Genomic DNA, 22,092 nt, shown 5'->3' on the forward strand with positions numbered 1-22,092 from the left:
TTTATTGAAAGGAAACAAGGCTATTTTATAAAACTGATGAGTACAAAGTATAATGAAGACCAATGAAGAAATGGACCTGGGAGCTGGTAAGAACTGACCTCTAATAACGTGACAGTTTAGCAAAAATGCAAAGAAAATGAGAGGGTTAAGATTTATTTCCCTAATTATTTACTCCTATGATAAATTTCGCTGTTCTTTCCTAGTAGTGAAACTTACTTATTTAATTATCTGAATTGAAAAATGCCTGTCTTAATTTAGAGTTGAAGCTTCATGAGAACAAGAATCACACATTTCATTACTGCAGCAGCTCCACTACATAGTGTCCAGGCACAGGGTAGGTGCATCAAGTGCTACTTGCTGTTTTTATTGAAGTATGCCATTTCTTGCAGGAGCTAATTTAGTAATTTTCTGTTCCATTTTATAAGAAATTACAGATATCACGTTATATTGCTAGGGAATAGGCCAAGATATTCTAAAAGAAACCTAAAAATGTAGTGGCTGAAGTAAGATCTACCTTTTTTTTTTTTTTTTTTTTTGAGACTGAGTCTCGCTCTGTCGCCCAGGCTGGAGTGCAGTGGCCGGATCTCAGCTCACTGCAAGCTCCGCCTCCCGGGTTCACGCCATTCTCCTGTCTCAGCCTCCTGAGTAGCTGGGACTACAGGCGCCCGCCACCTTGCCCGGCTAGTTTTTTGTATTTTTTAGTAGAGACGGGGTTTCACCGTGTTAGCCAGGATGGTCTCGATCTCCTGACCTAGTGATCCGCCCATCTCGGCCTCCCAAAGTGCTGGGATTACAGGCTTGAGCCACCGCGCCCGGCCATGTAAGATCTACCTTTATTTCTCTCCAGGATGGCAGGTCACACAGTGCAGAGAGGACATGAAATGATCTCTTCCTGGGTGGTTCTGCCATTCTCCACCAATAAAACTGAGTGACAATAAATCATAGTTTATTTTGGTAGTATATGTTGAGTTTAGGAGAGTTCTAAAAAGAAACCAACCAGAAACTTGAGTTTCTCTGTTATTATAATCTGAATATTTGTGTTCCTCTAAAACTCATATGTTGAAACTTAATCACCAAGTTGATGGTATTAGGAGCTGCCTTGTTCCTTTTGCCATGTAAGAACAAAGCAGGAAGGCAACATTTATGAAACAGAAAATGGATCCTCACCAAATATTGAATCTGTTGGCACCTTTATTTTGGATTTCCCAACCTCTAGAACTGTGAGAAATAAATTTCTGTTTATAAGCCATCCAGTCTATAGCATTTTGTTATAGCATCTTGATTGGACTAAGGAACCTGAAAAGAACGGCTTACTCTACTCCGTAACTTCACATCAAATATGACTCATTCACTACCCATCTTATTCCAATGACCTTTTTAATCTTGATGAATTAATAAGAATGAAAATGAAAGTGACTGCAGCTGGGAGCTGTCTGAAGGGATGTTTTATGTCATTATGGCTCCAACACAAGTACCATAACTATCATTAGCAGTAGGTGGTAGCCCCCAGGGAGCAAATCCACTACCTGAAATGTTTCCTTCATTCTACCAAATTGTTTGAGAATTCAGTTCAGAATCTAGGGTCGTTTCTATGACAAAAGAGCTTAGGAACTGTATGACAAAATATCCTAAGGTGATATTTTTGTTGTTATAAACTAATGAGTACATTTAATGGCTTATGTAGCATGTACACTTGGTCTAATAACATTGCCAAAATATTAATGAAATTAGGTTGCCTTTGTCTAGATTTGTTTCCACTGAAATATCATAGCTAATGTAAGAAAATATTTTTTTCCTCTGAATCATTTAAAATTAACATTTTTTCTTTCTAATTATATTGGCTGAATTTTTCCAAATGGCTCTTATGGATTTCTATTTAATATCTCACACTTTCCTACTGTGGTTGGTTAAGCAGGCATCATTATCCAGTTTTCTAAATGAGGTAAGGGGGTATCAAAGTTGAAATAATTCAAATATTTAGCACAACTGTAGGAGTGAAGAAAGCTGGTAAACACCTGAGTCTGCCTCTTCAGTCAGTAATGTCTCCTCTATTCTAGTAAAGTTCAATGTCTTGCTCCACAAACCCTTGCTCTCTTATTGTAACTCCAAACAGTCCATAGCAATGGGTTGTGGGCATTTGAAAAATTTCAACTTGCTAACAAATGGCCATTTGTTGAGTCCTAAATTTATGGTAGGCACAGTGCTAAGCACATTAGATGCTTAATTAATGCTCAAGGCACCCTACATTACAGACGTCTTCATCCCATTTTACAGATAAGGATAATTGACTTTTGAAGAAGTTAAATAACTAGCCCAAAGCCACATAGCCACTCTCAAATGAACACCAGAAAATTTTTATCCTCGCTAATACATTCCAGAAATTTCGGAAAGGAAGACCAAGAATTTATTCTACTCATCAAGAGTGAGGTTTTAAAAATGCATCACTTTTAGGCCGGGCGCGGTGGCTCAAGCCTGTAATCCCAGCACTTTGGGAGGCCGAGACGGGCGGATCACGAGGTCAGGAAATTGAGACCATCCTGGCTAACGCGGTGAAATCCCGTCTCTACTAAAAAATACAAAAAACTAGCCGGGCGAGGTGGCGGGCGCCTGTAGTCCCAGCTACTTGGGAGGCTGGGGCAGGAGAATGGCGTGAACCCGGGAGGCGGAGCTTGCAGTGAGCTGAGATCCGGCCACTGAACTCCAGCCTGGGTGACACAGCCAGACTCCGTCCCCCCACCCCCCCAAAAAAAGCATCACTTTTTCATATTTGAAGAAAATAAATTATGGAGAAGGAGGCAAAAGGATGTCTGAGAATCAAGGTAGCATTGTTTATCCCTTCAACTCTTCAAATGGGCTGTTAGTTCATTGAATGGCAAAATCATGCCTGATTTATCCTTTAGGTCCTATTGGTCTGATAATTTGAGAATAGTAGAAGCTCATTACATATTTGTGGAAAGAATATTTTAGAAGCAGAATTTTGAAAAAAATGTGTATGTGTAACTGTCCTATTCAGGGATCTGCTTGTATTTTCTTGGCTCTCCATTGCTCCTGTACTCACCCTCTCCTTCATATTACAGACTTCTGCTGCTCCCTGCCTTAAGGCTTTTTCCTGCAACAAGACCAGGTATGTCCCTTGTGCAAGGCAGGATGAGAACGCTGGAGAGTTATTCTTCCAGAGTAATGACAGGTAGGAGTCATTGGAAAAGTAATCCACTGTCTTACTGCTTGGGTGGGAAAAATCTGAGGAATGTTCTAGTGTTACTTCGAGGTCCTCAGTTGGACTAATTCCCTACTGCCCCTCTGGGATACGTGCTCATTTACAGCCCTGCTGTGTCACCCTTTTCTTCTGTGTCTCAACTCCGCAGCCTACCTGTGTGTTCTGAGATCACCTCCCAAATAAAGTCCTTGCACTAAAATTCAGGGTTTGCTTCTGGGGAAACCCCCAAAAGCTATCTTCCTCAAAGTTTCAAAATAAACCACTCAGAAGGCTATGTGTAATAGATAGTAATAGCTAGCACTTATTAGTGAACATTTACTATTTGCAAGATACAAATTGTTCATGTCTCACAATTCTAATAAGGAGATAATAGTAATTATTGCTATTTTACAGATGATAATACTAAGGCACAAGCTGATTAAGCAGTGTGCTCAAAAGCCACAGCTACTGAAGATCAACATTGAGATTCTAACTCAATAATCCAATCAGCTTTTTGATTTTAGAAGAGGTCTTGCTCTAATTATGATTAAAAATAATTGATTTACTATCAGAATGCTTGTTGAACATACTTTGGAGACGTTAGTATATTATTTTGCCTAAGTAATGCAAATGTGTGCATTTATTATTCAGTATATGCCATCACAACATTTATAACAAAAGAAACTTGTGTGTAGGGATGCTGCCAAATATCTGGCAAACTTGGACTGTGAAGAGCTGGTTTGTGTAAATTTTGACTTTCAATAAAGCACAATGAGGATGGGTATTATCAGAGTTGGTTCCTTCTGACTTGATACCCCATAGTATTTCAGTTCTATAATGAATCAGGTTTTTCTTTTCTTCCCTCTACTCCTTCTGTTCTTCCTTCTCAGCTTTCCTCATTCTCTTCTTTCCACTCTATCCCTTCCCTTACTCTTCCTTCTCCTCTCTTTTGCTGTTTCTATAATGGTTCCAGAGAAAGGGAAAGTTAGTTTTCTTCCTTCCTTCCTTCGTTCTTTCCTTCCTTCCTTCCTTCCTTCCTTCCTTCCTTCCTTCCTTCCTTCCTTCCTTCCTTCCTTCCTTCCTTCTTTCTTTCCTTCCACCCTCCCTCCCCTCCCCTCCCCTGCCCTCCGCTCCCTCCCTCCCTCCCCTTCCCTTCCCTTCCCTTCCCTTCCTTCCTTCGTTCTTTCTTTCCTTCCTTCCTTCCTTCCTTCCTTCCTTCCTTCCTTCCTTCCTTCCTTCCTTCCTTCCTTCCTTCCTTCCTCCCTTCCTTCCTTCCTTTTTCTTTCCTTCCCTCCCTCCTTCCTTCTTTTCTTTCCTTTGCATTACATTGTTAATTATTAAAATTCAACAATTAATAAGAAAAAGAAATTACAGAAAACTAGGAAAATTATTAGAGATCTATTAATCATCACTGATTCAGATTGCCAGAAGGACTGCTGTACACTTTAGATTTCACAGAACGATGTGCATGGATTGGATTTTCTCTTTTTGCCACAGTAAGTGAAAAGGAGATTCATCATTAGCTATAAGAAAATCATATAAGCACAAAATGATAAAGTAGCCAACTGTGAACAAACACTACACATTTGAAACATTACATTTTCAGAGCCAGTGGGAGAGAGGTTTTCTAAAATGCCAGAAAGTCAAATGTGAATATAAGTCGAATAAGTGTAAAAAATGTAGGATCGGAGGTAGGAGGGGAAGTGTGAAAAACACCCTTAAAACAGTGACTATTCCTGGAAATAAAGGTTTTAACATTTGGATGAGTACACTACTTAATAAAAATTATTACTTGAAAATAAGCAGTTATTTAAATACTATAAATAATTTCTGGGCAAAGAATTTACTAAAAAGTTAATTTATCTCTAGATTTAAAATAGTTCTACTTCAGCATTAAAATGTAACCCATCATTGAATTCAAGAATGTATCCTGGTCTTCAGTGTGAATTATTGAACTCTCGTTAAGTATATAAACATTATTACAAGTATATGTTTCACTCCATCAATACACATTCTTATGTTAATGAAAACCAGTATATTTTTTAATAAAATAGAATTTTGTGAGGAAATTCCTATAGCATGAAGATGTAAAATTATATAATTAAAGGTTTACGGCAACTCAAGATTAACTTGCAGCCACATGTATAGTTTAGAAGAAGGGCTATCTACTTCACTGTCTATTCTCTATATTGCTTTTTATAGCACTAATAAATAATCTTGTTACCAAAATCTTTCTTTCAGGTTTCTTGTTATATATACACTGATATATTACATTTTTTTACTCTTAAGAGATATGGAGTCATCCTTGTGGCTTTTAAGCCTTCTTGGTTTAATTTCTTTGATGGATTAAAATGAGTAATAATATATTTTCTAATTACTGAAAAGGGAACTCCTACCACATGACCAACTGTGTTTGGTGTCCCAGAAACCCTAATTGGGAGAGTGACTGGAAGATTACTAGTTGAGGTGGGGCTTGAAAATAGGTAATAAATATTTGTAATCCACACTGAACATACACATTAAGGAACATATTGTATAATACACATCTGAAGGAAAACAGTTTGTAGTTTTTATGTAGAGATATGCTTTATGAAGTCTACTGTGTTTTCAGTTTTCACGGTCTGATTTATCCTCATCTTTCCAGAAAAAAACTTCCTCTTAAGACACTTAGTAACTTTTTCCTGATGTTATATTTATATTATATATATGAACATATGTAATTCTCTACTAGATATAATGTGCCCTTGTATATTCTACAATAAATGAGCACAGTATTCTGAAAATGTTAGATACAATGAATGCACGTTGAAATGATGAATAAGAAACAGATTTGATGAATGGGTTACATGATTCAGAGCAGGCAGAATGGGAACATAGTTTTACTTTGCCACTCTGTGTGTTTTTTTTTTTTTTTTTTTTTTTTTTTTTTTTGACTGATGGCAAGTCCCCACATTTTTCTGTGCTACAGTTCCATCATTTCCAAAATACAGGTCTGGGACCAGATACCCTAAAGGCCCCTTTTAGCGCTGACTTCCTATGAATTTATGAGATGGTGAAAGCAGAGTAATGAAAGTGCAAGAAGAAAAGAGGTTATTATTACAAGCATTTTGATAAACAAATGTTGCCTCTCATTAGATTTCACTAGAATAAACTTCATTTTCACTGAGATAGCAAACATCATGACACAGAAAATTATTTTGACAGATTTAATGCTGTTTTTTACTTACTTTAAGATTATTTCTGATTATAAAATTAAGATTATTTTCTGATATGTGTGTGTGTTCAATATCTTAAATATGGAGACAAAAAGAACAAAGAAGGAAAGAGATTATTCATAATTTCACCACCAGATAGAATACCTGTTAATATTTTAGAGAATTCTGTCATCTTAGTATATCTCTATATCCTTTTAAAAGTCAACATCCATGGTCTATCCATTTATGTGTGTATTTATTTACCCGTCTATTTTCCTATCAATAAAGAGAAATATGTTGTTTATAGACATGCACAAGACAATATCTCATCTATTCCTTTAAACCTATTCCAATTTTCTAATGTCAGTTAAATGACTCTGAAGACATTATTTTATTAGTCATTGGGATGGATAAAATTATCTGTTCAGCACCTTTTAATTTCTCCTCTTTCCTTCTTTTGGTAACAGATATTTTCTTTCTTTATGATGAATTTGTTCCGAGTAGTTCAGACCCAATGCCATAAGTCTGGGCACGTGACTAAGCCATGGCCAGTCAGAACACTACATTCTTGGCTGCAGTAGTTTAGGAGAAAGCAAATCAAACCAAAACAACTAGTATGGATGAATGCTTCTATGGTGTTTTGGTGAAACCACTGAAAGATAGGTACCACTATTCCCTTGGAATAAGTAGTTATAAGATTGATGTAAGCCTATTTGCCAAGGAGAAAAGTCCACACAGAAATTAACAGTGCTGAGGGATGGTATAAAGCCAGTAAGACTTTGGATGGTATCTTCTGATTCTCTGGTTCAGTCAATGCCTGAAACTAGTATAACTATGAACTTCCTATTATGAGTTGATGGAGTCTCCCACCACCTCCTTTGTTCAATGAGTTAAGTTTTCATACCTTACAAAATAAATTGTCCTGACTAGTACATTTAGATAAGTGTCATATGAAATTTAACATATTTTTGCTGTTTATAGTATTGGATATATCCATCTTTCTTCTATAGTAGTAAAATAATGCATTTTTATAATTTAGTCTTTGCCTGTATTTCTGAAGAATGAAGTAGGATGGTAGAGGGATAGTTTCCTGAAAATGAAATTTACAGAATAAAGTGTGTGTGTGTGTGTGTGTGTGTGTGTGTGTGTGTGTGTTTTATTCTGTTATCAAAATGCTACTCAGGGCCGGGCACAGTGGATCACACCTGTAATCCCAGCACTTTGGGAGGCCAAGGCACTGTAACAGCTTTAGATGCTATAGTCCCAACTTTATTAAAAGACTTCAAATCTAGTTTTTGTTTTTCCTAAAGTAAAACTTGAGTATCTGTGACCTGGCGTGGTAGCTCATGCCTGTAATCCTAGCACTTTGGGAGGTCAAGGTGGGCAGATCACCTGATGTCAGAAGTTTGAGACCAACCTGGCCAACATGGTGAAATCCCATCTCTACTAAAAATACAAAAATTAGCGAAGCCTGGTGGCGCAGTCCTGTAATCCCAGCTACTCCAGTAGCTGAGGCAGGCGAATAACGTGACCCCAGGGGGATGGAGGTTGCAGTGAGCTGTGATCGCGCCACTGCACTCCAGACTGGGAGACAGAACTAGACTCCGTCTCAAAACAAACAAACAAACAAACAAACAAACAAACAAACAAACGGACTCCCCAAAAAACCAAAATGCCGTTCAGATAATTGAACGCTTGATTGTAATCAACACTAGTCTTTTAGGTATATGATTCAGGGCTAACGGCTTGCAGCATAAAGCACCTCAAGTTTTGTTATCTATTATAACGTTAAATTAATTGGATGGTGCTGAAACTTCCTTTGTCGGGCAACCCCGTGATTTTCAGGCTCATTCTGTCATCATACAAAGCCATATAGCTGACAATTAAATATTCCTCCCTTCTCTGGCTTGTTTAGTGAGGACACGGAAGCATCAAGAATGGCTACTTTTCTCTTTCTCCACCTTGATATTTAATTTTTTTTTCTCTCTCCTCTGACAAAGATAATTTTCTCTCATCTACATGTCTCTCTCTCCCTCCCTCGAGGTGAACCGGGAACAGGAAGAAGAAATTCAGAAAGAGAAGGAAAGTTTTTATAATACTGCTACTTTTGTGAATAGACCTTGAAATATCTAGGGCTACGAGTTGAAACACTCTCGAGAACTGTTGTGTTCTTTGAACTCCTCGCCAAAAGGAATCCCATCAGTCTTGCTCATCTCTCTTTTAGTAACATTGACAATGGCAAATACTCTCTGCTACCACTGGTTGCTTGTTCCTGTCATAGTCCCTATTACTCTGTTGAGATAATCTCTTCTGCTAAAAATAATGTTACTGTAACATATTAGATAGTACATGATTGGTAAATAGTGGAATGATATTGATGTAACAGAAGAAGTTTCACAAGTTCTTATGTGAGTTTGTTTTTTGGCATATTCATATTTTCAGCCACCAGTATCAGCAGCTGAACGCCAAGTACACTAACAGCGTTAATCACAGCGAACTACTGAGGTATGCAGTTGCAGATATGATACCCAATCAATGCACATTCTCCCTCTGGGCCTAGCTTGGCCATATGCTCTGTCTAGGAAATGCTTGTTGCATTGTTATCTCTATTCTGTGTTCATTTTGCCCTTCTGTCCATAAGTCTCAAGCCTTCCTATGTGCTCTACCATTGTATTCCCTTTGTCTTAAAGATAAAACCCTTCATTTACTATTGTATTTATTCATTTAGAATTTAACATGTGCTTTTACATGTTAGAATTATCCAGCTGTTTTTGAATTATATGTGTGTGTGTGCATTTGTGTGTGTGTTTGTATATGGATTTCTATTCTTTTTTTAGTAAAAAGATTACAAAGGTGCCCAGGTTTTGTCATCTCTCTCTAACCTTTTTATCCCATAAGCTCAGGTTATTATTATCATTTTTTGTTTATTTTTGAGATGGAGTCTCGCTACATCGCCAGGCTGGAGTGCAGTGGCGCGATCTCGGATCACTGCAGCCTCTGCCTCCTGAGTTCAAGTTATTCTCCCTCCTCAGCTTCACGAGTAGCTGGGATTACAGGCATGCTCCACAATGCCCAGCTAATTTTTGTATTTTTAGTAGGGATGGGGTTTCATCATGTTGGCCAGGATGGTCTCGATTGCCTGACCCTGTGATCTGCCTGCCTTGGCCTCCCAAAGTGCTGGGATTACAGGCATGAGCCACCGCGCCCGCCAAGCTCAGGTTATTTTTGCATGTCATTCAGAATGACATATTTTCTTATTGCAAATGCCTGTACCTTTATCTTCTCTCTTATGAGGCCTGCTGCACCTTCCAGGTGACCCTTTTTGACAGCAGAACCTAAGAAAAGTTAATGTTGTTTCTCTTTTCTCCCACATTTTATCCATTGGAATGGTGATGGTATTCTTTTTTTCACTTTGAGAGAAACTTTGAGAGTGTGAATAGCCACAAATTTAGACGTTTCTTTTTTGCTTTGCTATAAACATGGCCCATAATCCTATATCTTGCCTGTGATCATCCAGGTAGGTGGCAGACATAAATCCACTGTGTTTTCCCATGGGGATGCATATTAAGCATGTAAGTGGTATCCTTAAGGTCTCTCTGTTTACATGGAGTCAGAAAGCAGCACAACTGACACATCCCAGTTGGGGGGTTTATATCTCCCTGAACAGCTCTCTCCAGTGAATCTTCCTCAACACTACTGTTTTGTTTTGTTTTTCTCTATGATCATCTGACGCTTTTATATTCTTATTGTGGCATGGAATTTAAAAGCTCTTTATGACCGACAATGTACTTTTTAACTTTTATACCACTTTTGATATTGATTATTTTTCTTTTTTTGAGATGAAGTCTTACTCTGCTCTCCAGGCTGGAGTGCAGTGGCATGATCTTGGCTCACTGTAACCTCTGCTTCCTGGGTTCAAATGATTTTCCTGCCTCAGCCACCCTAGTAGCTGGGATTACAGGCGTGTACCACCATGCCCGGCTAATGTTTGCATTTTTAGTAGAGACAGGATTTCACCCTGTTGGCCAGGCTGGTCTCAAACTCCTGACCTCAGGTGATCTGCCCACCTTGGCCTCCCAAAGTGCTGGGATTACTGGCGTGAGCCACCGCATCCAGCATGGATATTGCTGACTCTTATGTGTTCTGGAACTTTCATTCTAAGTTCCTGTTACATAGATCTCTATGTATGCACTTATCTATAACTATTTTGAACCATATTGCAGACAAACTGGTAAATTGGTATATTTCATTTACATCAAGAAACATGTAAAGCCTGTATTTTCTTCCATTTAGGATTGCTTATATTTTTAAGATATGAAATGATTCAATTTAAACAGTCAGGCTTTTAATTTATTTGAAAAAGTGTTATTGCTCTGAAAGCAAATGGAGATACCTTAAGTGACTCCATGAGCTATGAACATGTGGCTCAGTGTTGTAGAGTTGGCTATAAAAGGATGCATCACATGCTTCAGAGTATATATGCTTCTTGATTACTTTGGTCAGAATAAATAAATGCTGCTAGTAACCATGGACTCTCTTTCTAAATATTTACCATGTGATTTTTCTCTCACATTTTTCTCCTTGCTGGGGCATACTTTTCCTGGAACCCATGGTTTCAGCTCATCACTTTCGGTTTCCAAAGGAATACATAATAAAAATACCAGTGATAAGAGCATATGAACCCTGGGCAGGTTCTGAATCATTCCCTTGGAATATAAATAATACCAGTATTCAGAGACACTCTTCTGATTTAAACTTTCTTTATCCACCTGTTAAGGAATAATTTTTTTAAAAAGCATAAAATTATGACTCTCATAGAGATATAAAATGATCACATGTCAAAGACTTTATTTGACTCATTAATTAATGAAAAAAGCAGTGAGATATGACAAATAGTTTGTAAGATAACTCAAAGCAGCACATTTATAGTCAGATAAGAGATACTAAAACACATTCACAAATGGATGCAAACTGGCAAAACCCTTGAATGTCTACAGGGCCATAATCAATTGCATTCAACGACATAATTTGCAGTTTCATGAACAGGAATTATTTACATCAGTATTACTGCACTGTAAACTAATTTCTGTCTCTATAGAGTAGTAAAATAGCCTAGTCAAAGACAAAGATAAAGACAACCCTGATAAATGAACCAGCCCAGACACCCATCAAGTTGAAAAGCCTTTTGCGAATTTCTTTAGGGAAGCATATCTCAAATCCTTCTATGTACTACTTCATATATTAGGTGGAAATGCTAAATGCTCAACATCCCGCATTTACGCTGTTAGTTAAAGCTTTTTGGTAAATGATCACCATCATCGAGCATTATCTGAACTGGCTATACAGCATGCTTTGCCTGTGTAGTTGAGTTCTGATTGCCGTTGTCTGATCCCTGATGAAAGTTAGGGCACTTGGAGACCAATGACTGTGCCTTGAATGCATTACCTAGCCTCGTTCACATCAGGTACTTAGTTAATGTCCAATGAAGGCATAAGTGATTTGAGAGAAAATTATTCTAAGGTCACTCTACTAACTTAAAAGATATTTTTTTCTCCTTCCCTAGAAAAATTTAGTTATTCAAAAGCAAATACTGGAAAAAAGATCTCAAGGTATATCATGCTTATGTATAAAACAAGTAAGTACTTGGCTTTTTATTTTTATAAATAATTTTGCTAAGAAAATATTAATTGGAGATAATTTTATATACTTTCAGTTCTACATCACATTATTCTAAGGCTCAAAGTATTCTTTGCCCTTAATTTGAAACATTTGGCATTTATGCTCCAAGGAGCAGCTCTGGTAATGACAGAATATGTTTTGCATACTCCTGGTCCTGCCAGTAATGTTTTCAAACTAAAAATTAATTTTTGAACAGCAGGCTTCTGTGACCATGACACTGTTGTTAAAATCTCTTTTTGGCACAATATTGTGCTTTCTTTAGTCTTTGTTGATGTTTTTATTTTTTAAAAGCTACATTTTATGCTACATTGGTAACTTTTTTCCAAAATTAATATTTAATCCAAAGTATATTGGAAAATAAAATAGAAATGTATTAACATTGCATAAACCTGAAGTTAGTAGGATCTTAAATTTTTATTTAGTAAGTTGGGACAGGGCATATTTTTTTCTGGAAACAAATAAAAAGGATAGTAAAGGAATGTCCTAAGAACAAATAGATTAGGGCCTTCTGCAATATTTGAAGACAAAGGTAAGATAATAATGATAACAATAATAATAGTAATAAATATCCATGCATTTCCACAATCTAAATAACAAAATATGTTACAAATTAGGATTTATATTATTTTTGTACATAATTTTGTGTTTTAGAGATGTTAAGATTTTCAAGGGAGAAGAATATCAAAATTATTTCTGTGAATTACCTTGAAAATATTACTCATCGAAACTATCTCTCACTTTTAGTTTCAGAATAGTAATACTTGGCTTTTAAAAGCAGCAGTAAGAACATTTAGTTGTAGATTATGCATCCTATTAATAATAAAGTTAGTTTGCCAGAGGCATTTGCTGGTACTTCGTTTGAAATTTGACTCTCAGTTTCCAAATTGATTCATTCCCTTTTGGAAAAAAATAGAACCACCAATTTCAGTATGCTTCTTCCAGAGAAAAATTGCTGCCTAGTTCAGTTCAAGCCAGTTCATTAAGTATCTCTTGACAGTCTATTATGTATCAGACCGTTTTGAAAGTATAGGGGTACAAGAATGACATTTTTAGACTAGTGGGAGAGATGAACACAAATACAATTTCCTGTTCAAGGGAGTAGGATGCTGAAGAATCGCTTAAAATCTCCATAACTTCAAGAAGATCTTTTTGGAGAATGTGACCCCTTGGCTGAGGTGTGAACAATAAACAAGTTACAAAAAGTGGAAAGGTGTAAAAAGCTTTACAGATACGGTGTGTGTGTGTGTGTGTGTGTGTGTGTGTGTGTGTGTGTGAAAGAGTGTGTGTATGTGTGTCTGTGTGTGTGTGTGTGAAATGGTGAAGTATGGCAAGGAGATGTGGATGGTGAGATGGGAGTGGTGTGTTTCTAGAAGCAGCTTTGGGTTCCACCTCATTTCTCATTTTAGGGAACTCCCACTCTACTGTGGGTATAAATATTAAAGAAGTTTTTTAGTTGACAAAAGTGTGGGATACTGTCAGAATACTTAGGAAAGCCTCTTTATTTAGTTGGGTGTAGAGTAGACTTCTGGAATTTCCTGGTATAAGACAAAAAGAACGAGGATGCATTAGTCATAGAGAAGAAGGTAGGAGGAAAGGTTTAGCAGAGGCAGTACAGAGGCAGAAGAGAATATGAGATAATGGAGGAACTGTTAGAAGTTTGCTTACAAGTTTTTGTTGGAAGAAGTTTGGTGTGCTGTGTGCCAAGAGAAATTGGCAAGACATGAGGGTGGACCTCATGGGAACATTATATACACATATACCTACACACACACACACACACACACAGACATATATGTTTATATTTATATATATTACAATATACTATATTATATTCTACATAATATATATGTGAAAATAAATATATATTTATAACTCTGAAAATTAGCTTTTTAATTTTACAACAGCATTACTTTTACAGAATTATTTCCAAGACGGTACAGAGAGTTCTCATGTACTCTATTTCCAATTTCCCCTTTAGTATTGATAACATGTTATATTAGTACGGTGCCTCTGTTATAATTAATGAGATAATATTCATACATTATTATTAACTAAAGTCCATACTTTATTCATCCACTCAATGCCCGTTTTCTGTTCCAAGATTCCATCCAGGATACCACATGACCCTTAGCAGTCATGTCTCCACAGGCTCCCTCGGTTGTGAGAGTTTCTCAGACTTCCCTTATCTTTCGTGACCTTGGCAGTTTTGAGGACTACTAACCAGATATTTTGTGGAATGTCCCTCAATTCAAATTTGCTTTATTTTTTTTTCTCATAAATTAGAATGGGTCACTATGTTTTAGAAGGAATACCAAAAAGGCAAAATGCCCTTATCATCACTTCATATCAACAGTACATATTACCAATTTAAGTAATCACGTTGATATTAACCTAGATCACCTAGCTTGGGCTACTGTCTTAAATTTATCACTGAAAGCTTCCTTTTTTTTTTATACCATGCTCTTTGGGAAGAAGTCACTGTGCACAGTTTGGATAAGAAGTGGGAGCTGTATCCTCCTTTGTTGAAGGAGGAATACCAGCATAAGTTAGCAGGAATTCTTCTGTATAGGATATGTGTTGATTCTTTCCTCATTTAATTATTTATGCAAATAATGTATTCAATCAGTATAAATATTTGTATTTTCAAAATATTTTGAGTAATAATCCAATGTTACTTTCTTTTTGTTCTTCAAATTATTCCAGTTTCAGCCATTAAAAGATCTTTCTTTTTTTATTATACTTTAAGTTCTAGGGTACATATGCACAATGTGCAGGTTTGTAACATGTGTATCCATGTGCCATGTTGGTGTGCTGCACCCATTAACTCATCATTTACATTAGGTGTATCTCCTAATGCTATCCCTCCCCTGTCACCCCACCCCACAATAGACCCCAGTGTGTGAGGTTCCCCTTCCTGTGTCCAAGTGATCTTATTGTTCAGTTTCCACCTATGAGTGAGAACATATGGTGTTTGGTTTTCCGTTCTTGCGATAGTTTGCTGAGAATGATGGTTTCCAGCTGCATCCATGTCCCTACAAAGGACACAAACTCACCCTTTTTTATGGCTGCATAGTATTCCATGGTGTATATGTGCCACATTTTCTTAATCCAGTCTGTAATTGATGGACATTTGGGTTGATTCCAAGTCTTTGCTATTGTGAATAGTGCCGCAATAAACATACGTGTGCATGTGTCTTTATAGCAGCATGATTTATAATCCTTTGGATATATACCCAACAATGGGATGGTTGGGTCAAATGGTATTTCTAGTTCTAGATCTTTAAGGAATCACCACACTGTTTTCCACAGTGGTTGAACTAGTTTACAGTCCCACCAACAGTGTAAAAGTGTTCCTATTTCTCCACATCCTTTCCAGCACCTGTTGTTTCCTGACTAAAAGGTCTTTCATTGGCTGCCATATCCTTTTGAAATACCACCAGCATTGTAGTTTTATTATTATTATTATTATTACTACCATTTTCTATGTTTTGGCACTGCAGTTGCTCTGGGTTCATCTTGTGCATCTTCCTGCCACTGTCCTACAATCAGCCATTTCTCCAAGAAGCCATGATTCCTTTTATTCTGGGCACTTGGTGTGCTCATTGCTACTAAGAAGTGGTTGCTTCTAGGGCTTCCAGCTGATAGAAAAAGCAAATATATGCATGCAAATCAGCCTAACATATACACCTAACTACAAATATTTCTGTATGCAACTATCTATATCTAACATGTTGGTGCAAAAGTAAATGCAGGTTTTGCCATTGAAAGTAATGGTATGAAGCTAAACATGAGTCCCCACTGATGTCTTCCACTACATTACATTACCGCATGAACATTCTAGCTTCCTATGCTTGCTTACCCGTTAACTCTTACCCCCAACAGTGAGAAATCTGGCTCCTAACATCCATGATTTATATACTTAGCTCAATTTCAGTATAAATGTATTGTGGTTTCAATTGTTAACCTATTCTCTCTGGAAAACTACTTTACCAGTTAGAGTGCAGTGCAAACATGTCCTGTGCTTCACCCATTCAACCTCCCCATGTCCCACCAGCTTGAATTCTTGGCAACCACTGAACTATTTACCATCTCTACAGATTGCCCTTTCCAGAATTTCACATAATTGGAATCATACACTGTGTGTATGATTCCAAAAATAAACCATTTTGCAGACTGGTTTATTTCACTTAGCAATGTGTACTTAAGATTCATCTCTGTTTCACCATGGCTTGATAGCTCATTTTTAAAAATTGCTGAAAAACATTCCGTTGTATGGAGGTAAGACAGGTTTGTCGATTTTGCTTATCATATAGAAGGACATTTTGGTTACTTCCATGTTTGGGAAATTATGCATAAAACTACTGTAAACGTTTGTGTGCAGGTTTTGTGTGGGCATAAGTTTTCAAATCAGTTGGGTAAATACTAAGGAGTATGACTGCTGGATTGTAGGGTAAGACTATATGTAGCTTTGTAAGAGACTACCAGATTGGCTTTCAAAGCAGCTTTACTATTTTTTATTCCCAGCAGCAGTAAGGGAGAGTTCCTTTAGCTTCATATCTTCATTGGCAGTTAGTATGGTCAATTTTTAAGTTTTAGCCATTCGAATAGTTGTGTAGTGGTAACATATTCTTGTTTTAATTTGCAATCTCCTAAGAATGAACCATGTTGAACATTTCTGTATGCTTATTTGTCATTTGTATATCTTTGTTAGTGAGGTATCCAGTCAGATATTTTGCTTATTTTAAAATTTAGTACTTTTCTTATTTTTGATTTTTATAATTTCTTTGCATATTGTGGATACAAATATTTTTCAAATATGTGTTGTGAAATATCTTCTCCCAGTTTTTCTTTTTATTCTAAATAGTGTGTTTTGCACAGTGGCAGTTTTCAATTTTAATAAAGTCTATCCATTTTTCTTCATGGATCAGATGCCATACTTAAAAACTCATCAACTCTGAAAAGATATTACACATCATATGTCATCAGGGAATTACAGATAAAAATAACAACTTAATGCCACTACACACTGATTATAATGGCCAAAATTCAAAATTGTTCTACATGGCAAGAATGTAGAACAACTGGAACTCTCACTCATTGCTGGTAGAAATGTAAAAGGGTATAGTCACCTTGGAAGACAGCTTGGCTGTTTCTTACAAAGCAAAATACACTCTTAACATATGATCCAGCAATTGCACCTTTTGGTATTCACCCAAAGGAGGAGAAAGCTTGTGTCTACACAGAAACCTGCACACAGGTATTTATAGCAGCTTTATTAATAATTACTGAAACTTGAAAGCAGCCAAGCTGTTCTCATGTGAGTGATTGAATAAATAAAGTGTGACGCATTCATGTAAAGGAATATTACTTAAAACTGGAAAGAAATGAGCTATTCGGCCATGAAAAGACATGGAGAAAAAATGTACAAAGAGACTTCAAAAAGTCCATGGAGTAAATGGAATTAAGAGATAAAAATAAAAATATAAGCTTTATTTGTCAGCCTAAGCTTCATCAAGATCAAGATACCTTTGTAAACAATGATACCAGCCATTTAGTCCACCCCTAAAGAACTGAGGGTCATGGGAATGAAACCACGTCAATGTAGTCTCTCTTACATTATTAACTGGAAAAATAAATGAGTGCCTTTTAGAAATTGTTTTCAGATTATGAAACAAAACAAAGTTAGAAGGAGACAAATCAGGACCATAAAGTGGATGCCTAATGACTTCCCATCAAAACTCTTGGAAAATTGCTCTTGTTTGATGAGAGGAATGAGCAGGAGCATTGTTGTGGTAAAGGATTCTGGTTAAGGTTTTCCAGGCATTGTTCTGTTAAAGCTTTGTCTGTCTCAAAGCCCCTCCCTCATAATAAGCAGATATTTTGTTCTTGGACCTTGCAGAACGTCAACAACCAAATGTTTTGAGCATCCCAAAAAAACTATGGCTATGAACTTTGCTCTTGACCAATTGACTTTTGCTTTGTCTGAATGACTTCCACCTCTTGTTAGCCATTGCTTGGATTGTGATTTTTCTTCAAGATCACACTGGTAAAGCCGTGTTTTATCTCTCATTACAATTCTTTGAGGTCCTGAAGAAATGTTTCAGGAGCTTGATCTGACTTGTTTGAAATTTCTACTCTATGCTCTGCTCCTGTCTGCAGCTGATTTCAGTGCAATGGTTTTGCCAGCGATCAAGTAGAAAATTTCCTCACATTTAATTTTTCAGTTAAAATTTTGTAAGCTTAACTGATGGAGATGCCTATGGTATTGACTATTGTTTGTGCTATAAATTGTTAATTTTCTTCAAATAGAACATGAACAAGATTAACTTTTTTGCTTGTAAATTGATGTGAATAATCTACCTCTACAATCTTCTACTTCAATATTGCCCTATCACATTTTAGAATAAGTTATTCATTTGTAAACTGCTGATTTATTTGGGGCATTGTCTCAATAAACTTTTCATAATCCGCTAATGATTTTATCACTCTTCCACCCAGGCTTCACCATAAATTTGATGTTGGTTATTGCTTCAATATTAGCAAAATTTATGGTCCGCTGACAGGGGCTCTTTTCAAACCGATGTTTTATCCTTTGTATTTCCTGAAACCAGATCCTGCTCAACAACGTTATTACAAGTTAGTACAAGTCTATTTTGGTCCAAAACATTTGATATCTGTGCAGAGTCTTTTTTTATAATACACACGTTACATGAACTTTTTGAAGATCCCTTGTGTATTAGTAAGCAAAAGAAGTCACATACCATTTGATTCTAACCATATGGAATTCTGGGAAAGGCAAAAACCATAGATATGGTAAAAGGATCAGTAGTTGCTATGGGATAAGGGGAGGGAGAGATGAATCGTCAAAGCACACAAGATTTTTATGGCAGTGAAACTATACTGTATGATATTATAATACATATCATTATATATTTGTCAAAACTCAAAGAATGTACAATACCAATGTACAACACCAAATGTAATACTGTGAACTTTGGGTGACATTGTTAATGTAGGGTCATCAATTGCAACAAACGTTCCACTCTGGAGGGGAAAGCTGATAATGGATGATTGATTCTATACTTTTGTTATATATAGAAATATTCAAGTTATCTATTTCTCCCATGTGAATTTAGTAGCATGTTTCTTTTAAGAAACTTGTCCATTCTATTTAAGTTACCAAATTTATGGCCACAAAGTTGTTCACAGTATGTTCTTATTATTCTGTTAATGTCACTGAGATATATAGTGATGATTCTTGTTTCATTTTTGGTATTAGTAATTTTGGTTTTTTTCTTGGTTAGCTTTACTATAATGTTTTTAATTTTGTTGATCATTTCAAAAAGTGTACTGTTGTTTCATCAATTTTTCTCTATTGTTTTTGTGTCTTACATTTCATTGGTTTCTGTGCTATATTTTATTATTTCTTTTCTTCTTGTTACTTTAGGCTCATATTGCTGTCCTTTCTCCAGTTTCCTAAAGTACGAATGTAGGTTATAGATTTTAGATCTGCAACACTATAAATTGCCCTCCTGTATTTGTCCATTCTCACGCTGCTATTAATAAAATACCTGAGACTGAGTAATTTATAAAGGAAAGAGATTTAATTGACTCTTAGATGTGCATTGCTGGGGAGGCTTCAGGAAATGGGCTAGTCTAATCTGAACACCCCACTGTCTACTGGCAGGGTTTCTGCCTAGTTGAACCCTCTTGCAAGGCAGCCTCAGCTATCCTACTACAATGCTTGCCAGCACCCACCACTATATCCCTTTCTCTAGTAGACCCTGTCTCCACATTGGGTGCTTTTTTCAGATGAAACTTGTATTAGTCTGTTTTCACACTGTTGATAAAGACATACTGGAACCTGGGTAATTTATAAAGGAAAACGGGTTTAATAGACTTACAGTTCCACGTTGCTGGGGAAGCCTCACAATCATGATGGAAGGCAATGAGGAGAAAGTCAAGACTTAAATGGATGATATTAGGCAAAGAGAGAGATTGGGTAGGTAAACTCCCCCTTATTACACTGACAGATCTTGTGAGACATTTACTATAAGGAACCGCATGGGAAAGACCTACCCCCATGATTCAGTTACATCCCATGGGGTCGCTCCCACAACATGTGGGGATTCAAGATGAGATTTGGGTGGGGACATGACCAAACCATGTTATTTCACCCCTGGCCCCTCCCAAATCTCATGTCCTCACATTTCTGAACCAATCATGCCTTCCCAACAATCCCCCAGTCTTAACTAATTTTAGTATTAACTCAAAAGTCCACAGTCCAACATCTCATCTGAGACAAGGCAAGTCCCTTCCACCTATGAGCCTGTAAAATCAAAAGCAAATTAGTTATACCCTAGATACAATGGGGGTACAGGCATTGGGTAAATACAGCCATGCCAAAAATATGTTGGAATTCAAAATAAGATGTGGGTGGGGACACAGCCAAACCATATCAAACCTCATCCAACCTGCATCTGGCCACAGCCTTCACTTGCCTGCAGCCTTTCTCCACCAACCCCCACCATGCATGTGTGTGTAAATCCCTGCCACCCTGCGAGTGTGCCTGCAAACATCCACTACCCCATTAGTACACAAACTGTTATGGACCCCCAGCCTGCCCACTGCAGTGCTTTTGCTGGCAGTCCCTGTCAGAGTGTTGTTGCTAGTACACTGACAATACCTTGGCCTCTCCAGTGCAGCAGGTGCTTGACCTCAAGGGACAAGAGAACAAAGCTGTGGTCCTTGTCCCAGCACCCTAGGATAGAGCACATAACCCAGGACTGATGAGTTGAGCCTTGGCCCCTGAAAGCATCCAGAAAAAATGCCAACTGACTAAACTCAACTTATGCCACAATCAAACCCTCAAGGGTATCGAAGAAAATAAAAGCAAAAAGCTCCATCCAGAAGACAGAAAGTTCAAAGATAAAAGGAACATCAGACTACACAGTGGAGAAAAACTAGAAGTATCTAGCAATTCTCAAAGCCAGAGTGTCTTCTTACCTCAAAAGTCAGAGTGTCTTCTTACCTCAAAATAACTGTAATGGTTCCCCAGCAATAGATCCTAACCAGATGGAAGTGGCTGAAGTGAAAGACATAGAATTCAGAATCTGGATGGCAAGGAAGTTCAATCAGATACAGGAGAAGGTTGAAACCCAATCCAAGGAAAGCAGTATATTGATCCAAAAGTTAAAAGATGTAATAGCCATTTAAAGAAAGTACCAAACTGAACTTATAAAGATGAAAAATTTACTATAGGAATTTCATAATGCCATTGGAAGCATTGACAACAGAATTGAACAAACAGAAGAATTTCAGAGCATGAAGATTGCTTCTTCAAATCATACAGAAAGACAAAAAAGGAGAAAAAAAATTTAAATGGACAAACCTCCAAGAAATATGGGATTGTGGCAAGAGACTAAATCTACCACCCTTTAGAATTCCTGAAGATATAAGAGAGAAAGCAAGCAACTTGGAAAACATATTTGGGGATATTGTTCACAAAAGTTTCCCTAATCTTGCTAGACAGATAGACATGCAAATTCAGGAAATTCAGAGAACCCCTGTGAAAAAATATATAAGAAGACCATCCTCAGGACACATAGTTATCAGATTCTCCAAGGTCAACACAAAAGACAACATCCTAAAGGTAACTAGAGAGAAGGAACAGGTTATCTACAAAAGAAAGACCACCAGGCTAATAGCAGACCTTTCAGCAGAAACCTTACAAGCCAGAAGAGATTGGGGACTATTTTTGGCATCCTTAATGAAAAGAAATTCCAATTAAGAATTTTATATCCAGTCAGACTAATCTTCATAAGCAGAGGAAAAATAAAATCCTTTTCAGACAGGTAAACATTAAAAGAATTTGTTACCACCAGATGTGCCAAGAAAGAGATCCTTAAGGGAGTACTAAATATGAAAACAAAAGAACAATACCTGCTACCACAAAACACATTTAAATTTAGTGAATTTGCCAGGTGTGGTGGCTCACCCTGTAAACCCAGCACTTTGGGAGGC

At 37.0% G+C, this 22,092-nt stretch overlaps 1 long non-coding RNA gene across 1 annotated transcript; it reads left to right on the top strand.

Annotated features, from left to right (window-relative positions):
* Positions 1–1,913: 1,913 nt before the first annotated feature.
* On the top strand, positions 1,914–8,873 carry LOC105487766 (uncharacterized). The gene is made up of 3 exons (XR_011620614.1): positions 1,914–1,942; positions 3,078–3,124; positions 8,833–8,873. It is a non-coding gene; the product is annotated as an uncharacterized lncRNA (long non-coding RNA).
* Positions 8,874–22,092: the final 13,219 nt, after the last annotated feature.

The sequence above is a fragment of the Macaca nemestrina genome, chromosome 3 (genome assembly GCF_043159975.1).
Source record: "Macaca nemestrina isolate mMacNem1 chromosome 3, mMacNem.hap1, whole genome shotgun sequence".
NCBI lineage: Eukaryota > Metazoa > Chordata > Mammalia > Primates > Cercopithecidae > Macaca > Macaca nemestrina.